General features: G+C 41.9%; 1 pseudogene; it reads right to left on the bottom strand.

The window, feature by feature from the left end:
• Window positions 1-4,839: 4,839 nt before the first annotated feature.
• Window positions 4,840-10,674, bottom strand: LOC113909285 (annotated as a pseudogene).
• Window positions 10,675-11,177: the final 503 nt, after the last annotated feature.

Below are 11,177 nucleotides of genomic sequence, written 5' to 3'. Positions count from 1 at the left end.
CCTGTGGCAGAACACAGGGTCCTACCTGCTCCCACGGTTTATGCTCCTAGGCTACTCGCCCCCCACAAACTCATTCTTTTTTGGTCAGTTTTAGTGAAGAATCAGTTATATATAGTAAAAGTTATTCTTTGTTAAGTGTATAATTCATGAGTTTTGACAAATGTATACAGTCATGCAGCCACGACCACAATTAAAATATAGAACACATCCATCACTCCAAACAGTCCCTTTGTGCTATTTTCAGTTCATCCTCTCCCCCCCGCCTTTGGCCCTGGCAATCACTGATCTTTCTATTCCCAACATTTTGGCTTTTCTAGAATTTCATATAAAGTCATACAATATGCAGTAGGACTTTTTTTTTACTCAGCATAATGTCTTTGAGATATAGCCATGCTGTTCTTATGCGTGTTCATGGTTGGTTCCCTTTTGTTATTATATTGTATAAATATACCACAATTTGTTTATCCACTGTTGATGGACATTTGGGTCGTTTCCAATTTGGGGCTATTATGAATCAAGCTGCTATGACCATTCATGAACAGGTCTTTGTGTAGACATTTGTCTCTGTTTTCATTTCTCTTGGGGAAATATTTAAGAATGGGATTACTGGGTCATACTTTAAGTGTATGTTTAACTTTGTAAGAAACTCTCAAACTGTTTCCAAAGTGGCTGTACCATTCTGTGTTTCCACTAGCAATGTGTGAGCATTCCAGCCACTTCACATTCTTTGAAACACTTGTTTGGTCAGTCTTCTTAATTTTCGCCATTCCAATAGTATGCAGTGGTGTCTCACTATGGTTTTTATTTGTATGTTTCTAATAAACAATGATGTTTAGCTTATGTGCCATCTGTATCTCTTCTTTGGTGAAGGACTTGTTTAATTCTTTTGTCAATTTTTGGAGGGTTGTTTCTCATCACTTCTCAGCCTTTTGGCTAAGATCAAGTGGAGGGTTGTTTCTCCTCTCATTGAGTTGTAAGTTTTTATACACTCAATATACGAGTCCTTTATCAAATATGTGTCATACAAATATTTCCTCTCAGTCTGTGCCTTGTCCTTTGATTATCTGAACAGTACATTTCAAAGAGTAGCTTTTTTATATATAAAGTCCAACTCACGAATTTTTCCTCTTACAGTTCCTACTTATTGTGTCCTATCAAAGAAATCTTTGCCTAATCCAAGGTCACAAAGATTCGTTCCTATGTTTTCTTCCAGAAGTTCTATAGCTTTACATCAATGGTCCACTTTGATTTTCATTTCTGGTGCCTCTCTCACTTGCTCTTATTCACACTCTTTCCCTCTTTCCTTAAACCTAACTCTCTGGGGTAGGACTCTGGGGGCTTGTTCATTCCTAAACCAATCTACATGGCCAGAGAGCCAGTGAAAATCTCCCACCACCCAGCTTGATCACATGCCTGCTCTGGTCCAGTCAACAGTGTTCAGAGCTGTTCACAAAATATGGCCACCACCAGGACCTATGTGAATGGGAAAAGGAGCAGATTGGTAATCAGAGAATGAGGATTGATTACAGACTGGAAAGATAACCTAGTAAGTACCCATATACCCTGTAATCTGGCTCTACCTATTTAACACATATTTTAAGCAATTAATTTGGAATCTTGCAAGGTTTCTTATTATTGAATGAATAGATCTTACCACTATTCAAACATAATCCTCTATATTACCTGCTGGAGTTCTAGCCATCCTTCCGTGCACAGCCTACTGAAATACCACCCACGTTGTGGAGCTTTGGGGGACTCCCCAGACCAAGTTAGCACTACTATGGCACTTAAAACATATTTGTCTTCTCCAACAAACTATTAGCTCCTTGAGGGCAGGAATCTTATCTTGTCTCTGACCCAAAAGCTAGTTTAATTCCTGGCACATGATATTTTTTGGTAATTAATTTTTAAATATTGGGTTTGTCCTGTAACTATCAAATATCAATTAGATAATACGAGAATGACAACACTAAAGACTCGCAAGCGGTGGAATGACTTTGCAGAATTTTTTACAAGAAAGATCCTCACTTGAGATTGATGGCTGGTTCACACTCAATGGAGGAAAAAAAATAAAGGTAGAGAAATCTAGTATCAATCTCACTCTGACTTTTCACCCTTGCCAAGGGAAACATAATTCAAGTGCTTCCTTGTAGTCATGCTGTACAATGTTGAGCTGAGACCCACTTGGTAAGGAATGGTTAGCATCATGACCAAAGAGCACTAAGTTCAGTGGAGTCTACTACATTTAATCTCACATCATTCTTAATAACAACACTGCTGGCATAGATGCCCAAGAATAGCAGATATTAGAAGGAAAGTCTATGGTAATGAATTATGATAAATGAAATATTCTGGAAATTTTACAAAGAAAAGTATGGCCTTCAAATAGAAGTTTCTCGATAGAATTTAGGGCAGAAATTGCCAAGAAGCAAAGTAGGAACTAATCAGGTCAGAGTCACAATAAGTTTAAATAAAAACTGCTGTTATCTGAACTCCACAGAGTATTAAATATGAGAATAAAGGCTGTAACTGTCATATAGTCCTTGATTTAAAAATAAAACAATTTCTGAATGTTTAGAACAGAATCTTTAAATAAAAGAATATATAGGCATGGAGAGCAAATTTCCATCATAAAATCTTTACATAAATCTTAAGCTGTGGTGGCAAGTGCACATCCTACTTCCATTTCAAGTGCCAGTGGAGGCTCTTTGAAAGATACAAATGTGTGAAGCAGAAAGACTCCAGGGTGTGTGGGGAGAACAGAGGATCAACATTTCCTGAGCTCTGAGGACCCTCTGTCTGGCTCCCATTATTCTAGAGTCTTTTGGCCCCAACCTTGCTTCCCACTGACCCTGCCCCGTTGTGCTGCTTATTTGGGTAATGCTATGGAGGTCCTCCCTACATACACATCATTGTAAATGGGTGAAAAAAGTGGCTTCTGGATGTCTCCAGCAAAGGACAAATGACTCTGAATATAGACCAAAAAAAAAGATTAACAGGCAACTCAAGTATCTGGATGGGAGGCAGACGACAAGTACAGAAAGATTTTTTAAAAACATGTTTGGATTCAGTTGAAATCAAGGACTGGATGACTCAGGGGAGGGACCCTCTGTCTGAATTAGGTTGGAAGCTGACAACAAGAGCCAAGTCTTGCTTCTTGCTGGAATACCATCTGAGAGCGACTCTGCCACGATCTGGAAGGTTCTGGACTATATTTTGGACTTTATGCACCATCTTAGGTTACAATATGAATGAGGGGCTTAATTCTTTTTGCCCCTTTATGCACAGGCTATGAATTTGTGTCTGATTTCTGTTTCTTATGGTTTCTCTGCCGGTTTAGAGGGAGGGATAAAGCTAAGCTAACTGGGCGCATATAACAAATTCCAAGAAACAGAAAATTTTACATACTTGTTACTGCACTAACTTTACCATCTTTCCTCTAAAGGAAATTTAAAAAAAAAAATGTAGACTCCTATTTAAACTACTGCTGTTTTAGAAATTCCCAGTGTTTACTAAAATCTGGTATTTTAGTATCATTTATGAATGTTTTTGTTCCTTCTTATTTACTGGTAAAATTATTTACTGTTCAAATTTTATATTATGGACAATTTATTTACAATAGCATTTTTCACACTGAATTTGGAAATTCTGAGGGATTTCTAGAAATCAGGCCCACGGAACAACCAACAATTGTGTGATGCTGGTGCCTCTGAAACACTCATATGGAAAGGCTGGTACTTCTGTTTCTAAATAAGAAACAGCTATCTAAAGAGCTACCTAAAGTTTTCATTTTTCCAACTATCAAAATTCTTCTATTTCACACCAAATCTAAGGGCTACGGCTTGAAAAAAATGGAATTTGAAGGAGAGATATATGACTGGCCAATAAGCTCTCTTGTTCACTTGTCCAAACTTTGTATCTGTTCTATAAACCCAACTCCAAGTTACTTAACCAAAAGTTAATCTAATGGAAAGCAACTTGGTCAAAAGCAATTTGGCTAAAAGCAATTTAATCAGTATGAAATAATTTAGTTGATATAAAAATTTTATTGGAAAAAATTTTTTTTGCTTACTAGCTGTTTTTATTTTATTCAGTATTCACTAAATATTCATTATGGGTGAAAGTATATCCATCAGAAATATCTGTACTGCATATCATTATAGGAAAATAAATTTTATGAATTTTCTTAAATGGGAAAATTTACAAACTGAAACATATTTTAATCATTAAAAAAATAACTTGTCTAGGGGCGCCTGGGTGGCTCAGTCGGTTAAGCGTCTGCCTTCGGCTCAGGTCATGATCCCAGGGTCCTGGGATCGAGCCCCGCATCGGGCTCCCTGCTCCGCGGGAAGCCTGCTTCTCCCTCTCCCTCTCCCCCTGCTTGTCTTCCCTCTCTCGCTGTGTCTCTCTCTCTGTCGAATAAATAAATAAATATATTTTTAAAAAATAGTAACTTGTCTAGCTCATAGCCTCTTTAATGAATAGAAGCTAGGTAGGCTAACACAAATGGTCACAGATTATGATTAGGTACTATAAGTAACCTGGGCTTGGGAATACTACTGTACTATACTATTTAAAAATGAATTTCTAGAATCCCAACACTTGTATTTCCATGGCAAGTCACATACATTATTTCAATCCTCAATAGCCTTTGGAAATAGGCAAGGGCAAGTAGTACTCTCAACTTACAGTTAAGGAAAAGATCCAACAAAAAATTGCACTACACAAAATCCCCTTTCCATTAACCAGTGATGCCAGGGCTAGATTGTTATTATTTTGTTCATTTCACTATCCCAGGCTGCACGTACACAAGGAAAGAGCCAACTTATATTCCAGAATTCAATTTCCGTGTTTCTTCTCTGAAAATTCATGGTTTACCCATTCCTTCCATCCTCCAGCATAGTGTTGAGCACTGTTAAAGCCCAGAAATATTGCCATGTCCAAAGCCTTCTTGCTTCTCACTCCAGCTAAACAAGAAAACACTAGCCTGTCAGATTTGGATGGTTTTACTTCACTGTACTTCTCTTCGAAGTGTTTTGGGTTCATCTATAGAGCTTCACCTACCTCATCCAGTGGTATGTTGACAGACCCAGGAATTTCTCCATACTCGACAATTTCCCATGTCTCTCTAACATCAATTAACATAATTTTTTTGGAACTCAAGAGGTTCTTAAGTTCCTTGTAAGTGACATGTTTAAAAATAGCAGTACAAAAATTGTGGCAGCTTCCTTTTACTGACTTCAAACCCCAGAGCACAGCCTCCACCGGCCCAGGATCGCCCGGCATGCACTCCCAAATAGCACCACCACCCGCTCGCGCCCACTGGGCCCCTGACTTCCTCATCCGGCTCCTCCTTCTTGTTGATTGGAAATTATTGACACTAGTTACTGGTATTTTTCTCTGAAGTGTTACTAACTTTGAAGCTACCCTCCATGGGTCTCTTCTTCCTCCCCACACCCCAACCATGGGTCTCTTCTTGAAAATTACTGAAAGTGTTTTTCTTTTTACTTAAAAAATTTTAAGTTTATTTTTAGTCAATCATTCCTTCTCTGTTCTGTTTATGATAGTGAAAATTTGGAATAGGCTAGCTATCTAATGATAGATGAGTACTACACTTGAGCTGCTACTAAAATCCATGATCTCCCAACCTTAGCTGGCAAGCTTTCACCTCATCCTCAACCCAACCCAACTCTGCCTTCTACCCTCACTCTCAACAGATGACTTTGCCTCCTTCTGCAGAGAACAATTAGAGAACACCAGACATGAAGCCTCATGTTCCTCCTCAGCCGTCTGTGACCTTACGTGTATCTTCCTGTCTCCACAATGGAGGCATCCTACCTTTATCTAAAGCTGCCCCTTCAGGAGCTTATACTCTATTCTCTAGAGCTTCTCTCTGTGCCTCTGTCAAGAGAGAGAGTGTTTAGGTAAATACTACAGCAAGACACAAGACAGTGTGTCTCTTGCTGTCTCTCTCTTTGACTCTGTCTCTCTCTCTCTCTGTCTCTCTCTCTCTTTCCCCACTTCTCTGTCCCTCTCCCTCTCACCCTCTCTCTCTCCCTCAATCACCCTCTGTTTACTCAGTGCCTTCAACCTCTCTTTTACTCAACCAGCATGTAAGCCCTCCACAGAATTCTCTTGATCCTAAAAAATAATAAAGACTCTCAACTTGACATTCCCCTCCAGCCCCCTTTGCTTCCTCCCCCTCACAGCCAAACTCTGTATGGAGTCATCAGCTCTTTCTGCTTCCACCTGCTCTCTTCCCATTCTTTCCTAAACCGTCCCCAATCTGGCTTTGGCTAAGATTGCCCATGCCAGTGGCCGTCATATTGTTGAGCTCAATGGACATGTTTCTGTGTATATTGTACTTGATCTCTCCGCAGTAGTGGCTGCCAACTATTCCCTCCTTATCAAAATTCCATTTCCTTGGCTGCCATGACAACTCTCCTTTCTGACTTTTCTCTTCCTTCTGTGGCTACTCCTCATTCTCCTCTGCGGACTCCTCTTTTCCCACTCACCTTTTAAAGACCACTGTTTCCTAAGTCCCTTTGTTCAGACTTCTGCTCTTCTGCCTCATCACATGCTCCCCCTGGGCCACCCCAGCCCACCTTGATCCCAAGGATGTTCAGTAGAACGTAATGGTTAAGGACGTGGGCTCTGAGTTTGAATCCCTAGTTCCATCAGCAAGCCACTCCCTAAGCCTCACAGCCTCACCCATAAAGTGGGACTAACGATACTTTTGTCATAATGTTACTGTGATCATGCATGTGAACAATAAGCACGTGCTTGGAGATATGCTAATAATTAGCTCAATAAATGTTATCTATTATTACCATCTTGCCTTAACAAGCTCCAAAACATCTAAAGGCTACAAAGGTACAGCTCATTACCAGAAATAGTGCAACCTCACTACCAGTTGATCGCTGAGGCCAGAAGATAGGACAAAACATCTCTTATCTCTTCAGGTCACCTTCCAGTCCCTACACAGTCCACCGGGGACTGTCTTCTTTGGACACGTGACATGCTCTCCTTTGCCCAATCTCCAGTTCTCTTCCCTTTCTATCCCTCTGTCCTCTGTCAGGGTCCCAGCTCCACCCTGCCACCATCGTCCCACGTATCCTGGACCACTGCTGGCTCTCTCAGATGTGGGCACCTCCCTACAGAAGTAGGCCTGGGTTTTCAGAGTCTTCCAAAGGGATTCCACAAACCTATCTCTAGCCAATAATGACTGCCTCTCACAGCGTTAGATGCTGGGGTGAGGACTGGAAGGGGAAAAGAGGGGGAAGGGGACAGAGTGGCTTATTCTGCTACTGTATTATTAATTATTATTATTCTATCATATTTAATAAGTATTTTATGTCCAGACCATGCATGTAGACAAGATGTTCATCTGTACTACACTGTATTTAAACTAGATGTAAAAGAGCCAACTCTACAGGCACTAAAATGTCTTATTAGACCTTAAACTCGATATGCTTAGTACTAAAATACTTTTTCTCCCAGTATTTCTTCTGTTGTATTCACCACCTACCCTGCTATGCAGAACAGGAAGCTGGGAACCATCCTAGCCTCCTTCTTACCCCCTATTCCCCTCATTCCACTTCTGCCTCCTGAAGATCACCTACTCCTCATCACCCCTGCAACTACTCATCACCCAGGCCCTACCTCGAGTCACACCCTGAACCAATTCAGTTCTGAATTAGATGGCCCGGCTCCAAGTCACTGTAGCAACCTGTGCTTCTCTCTGTGCTGTGTGTGGGGTCACTGTGGGTCTCGGCACAACCATCTTTATGCTCTCAGTGCAAGGGAGGCCTTGCCTCGAGTAGGTGTGCAACATGTATCTGATAAAGCCAGGGAAAGAGGGAAGGAAGGAAGAAAGGAAGAAAGGATTGGAAGGAGAGATGGAGGAAGGGAAAGAGAAACAGAAGTCAATTGCTAATCATACAACTCTTTCTTTTGAGGACTATTTATGAACTTACATTTTGGGTATCAACTACTCAGACCCATACATATTCCCTGCTCTTCTGTCAGGCTCAGCTTGCTCTGAGGGCTAGGGCAGCGTGAAGTCACAGAAACTGTCATTTACAAACCACGGAGTTATCTCGTACGTAATGATTCTCCCTTTGCCCTAAATATTTCTGACTCTAATTCCTCCTAGCACTTGCGAAGACGCTAGGGCAGACGCATAGCATGGGTGCTTAACCAGCAGAAGTATCCCTGGGACTCTAATTCTGTCTCTGCCATACAGCTGCTCCTTACCTCCCAGGACATCTGCTTGCCTTTGTTATTAACCTCATTCTACATTGAATTGCTTAAATCTTCTCCTTAACGAGCCCTGTAGATTTCCAGATACTTTCAAACTGTTTATTAAAGGGGCTTGACCTTTTCCTTTGAACACTTTAATAACATTTAAACAAATCAGAATTTTTCTTTAAAAAAAAAAAGGGTACAATGTTCACCCAGTGAAGTACAGAAAAATGTCAGTTCCCACTTGTCAGAGATTTGGGAGGTGGGTTTAGGTGCAATTGGTGTATATTGTGATTCCTTTAACAGGCCACTTATACAATGGTGATATCCTTTCAAAACTGAAACTTATGACATAAAGAGAGACTTCATCATGTATAACAGTACCTGTCTAAGGAAGAAAAGCACTGTGCTTCCAGATATGCCGGCATAAGCAATATTACCATTTCAATGCACGCATTTTTCTGCTTTGGACACTATCTAAATATTTCCTCTGAGTTCCCATGGATTCCCTGTTGCCCCTTGTGATTACAGAATGCTGATAGTGATCTAGCTTGGATCTGTCCTTATTTTTACACGTGCACACACACACACACACACACACACACGATGCTTGTATTGCTCACAGAAATTGAGATATTTTCTTATTAGAGGTTTGCTATCAATAGGATCTTGGGCACAGACAATTTTTCAATGGTTGAGGTTATTCTTGCAAGTATAAACTTGCCTAACCGCATGCTGCATGGTATATCCAACCCCAGGAATCACCAGTTGCTACATGGCTGCCAGGTGTAATAGCCTCTTCTCAGCCCTCCCCTTTGTTAACCTTCACAAGCACACGACACAGCTGACAACTACCTCTTTCTGGAAGGCTCTTTGATCCTTGGCTTGGGCAACACCATTCAGAGGGTCCGAATCCTACACAGGGCAGAAGTCAAGAGAATACGGATGGCACTGGGTTGGGGGAGGCTCTCAAACCTGCAAACTGCCCGTCTGCGAACAAAAGACATCTATCTTTTACACAAATTCCATCGCTGAGCCTGTGCCAGAAAGCGGGTCGTTATGGAGTCCCGTCCTTCCCCTGAGAAGAGGGACTCGGACGGAGAGAGAAGGGTTAATAGTCCCATCCTCAGCCATGAACGCAGAGAGAAGGAATCAGGGAAATTCCAGTTACTGTCTCAGCAAGGGAGTCAGGAACACAGACAGGGAATCAAAACCATATGAATTTTTTAAGATTCTCTAAATCTTATGAGTTTGTGAATTTTATGATTCCCATTATATTAGGCAGCAGTGATTAGGAGTAAAATTTATTTCAGAAATAAAGAGACAAGTAAATAAGAAAATCCGGTTGCTGTCTTCAGGGATCCAGAGGAGTTAGAAGGAGCTGGGGACACCGCCTCCCCAGGAGAACAGAAGCACAGTGAGAGTCAGAACTGGTAATGTCAGCACCCAGGAGGAGGAGAAGGTCACGTGCATAAGACCTGTCATCAGGGACAGAGGAGAGACGGACAGACGTGTCTGGTCTGGCAGGGCTGTGTGGGGCTCCTCAGCCTCCTTTGCCTGTTCCTTTTCCCTTACTTTCCCTTGAAATGCTGAAGATTCTTACATCTAAATTCCCAGCCGTGCCCTCTCTCCTCCCCGACGATACCGTACACGCAGGCACCTGGAACTCAGCCTGCGCGAAATGAACTCTGCATCCTACCATCTCCAACCCATATGTGTGCCCTCTCCATTACTCTGGATCCCAGTGGAAGGCAACGCCAAGCTCCCAAGCACAAGGCCGGACACACAGCACCATCTCAAGCTGTGCTCCTCCCCTCTACAAGCTGTTAGGCATCAAGGCCCCTCAGTGAGACACCACGAGCCCCATTCTTTTGCTTCTCACAGTCCCTCTCCTATCTCAAGCCCTGCATTCTCTGCAAATACTGTTACAATCGCTCCCTAGCTGCACCAACCTATGGCAGGTATGATTTTTGCAGTGAATCCTCACGACTTGGGGGGAATTTATTTCCACCCTGAATTGTGTATAGCTCTTCTGCCTTTATTTACATTCATGGCGGGAATCGCTGAACTTGTCGATTTAAACCAGTGTCATAATCTCTGGCTTAAAGATCTTCTTACACCGCCCCCCTTTCTCTCCCCTAGGATCACTTCCCAAAATAAAAGCCCTTGTCTCAGGCTCTGCATTCTGGGGAAACCCAAGCTAAGACAGGCTAACCCTTCCTGTTCTATGGTCTGAAGCGTTTCAAAGCTACATCTCTCCCTCCCTTGTGCCTGCCTGTGACCCAGGTTCTACCCACCCAACATTACCTTGACTTTAAGGGCCTGAGCCACGTAGGTAGTGGTAACAGTAGGAGACAGGCCAGTGTGGCTGCCAAAGTTCTGTTCTGTGGCAGCTGTGGCTGAGGTTCCAGTCTCCAACTCCTCGCTCATAGGTGCCCAGCAGTGGGGAGGTGCTCCGGTGGGATCTCTACCAGACCCACCACCTGATACTGTTGGAGCTTCTCTGGGCTGCACTGCTCCTGGCTGGTCCCTTCTAACCCTGATTCTCTGGCTTTCCTGGAAATTCCAGAAGCTACTAACACCCCGTAACAAGTTTCTTTCTATTAAAATTAGCCTCTATGGTTCTGCTTCCTGAGATCAAGAATCCTGATTCAAGATAGTTACCTACATTCTTATTCCATAGTAGAGATTTGGTTTGTTTATTATATAAGGGAGAAGACATCACTTTATACTTATTACTGAGCAGAAATATCTTATTATGTATTGAAAGAAATTTTTACTTTCAGGAAGTTTTGCTTAAACTTTTAAATTTCCATCTGTGAGAATTCATTTAGGTAACATGAACCAATGTCTTGGTATCAAACATGAAAGCAAGAGTTTTATAAACCTTGGGTTCTAAGGTTCTATTAACACAGTGTATTTTAATAATAATA

Source organism: Zalophus californianus, chromosome 6 (genome assembly GCF_009762305.2).
Source record: "Zalophus californianus isolate mZalCal1 chromosome 6, mZalCal1.pri.v2, whole genome shotgun sequence".
NCBI classification, from domain to species: domain Eukaryota; kingdom Metazoa; phylum Chordata; class Mammalia; order Carnivora; family Otariidae; genus Zalophus; species Zalophus californianus.
The sequence above is the reverse complement of the archived record's forward strand: the minus strand, read 5'-3'. Positions and strand labels throughout refer to the sequence as shown.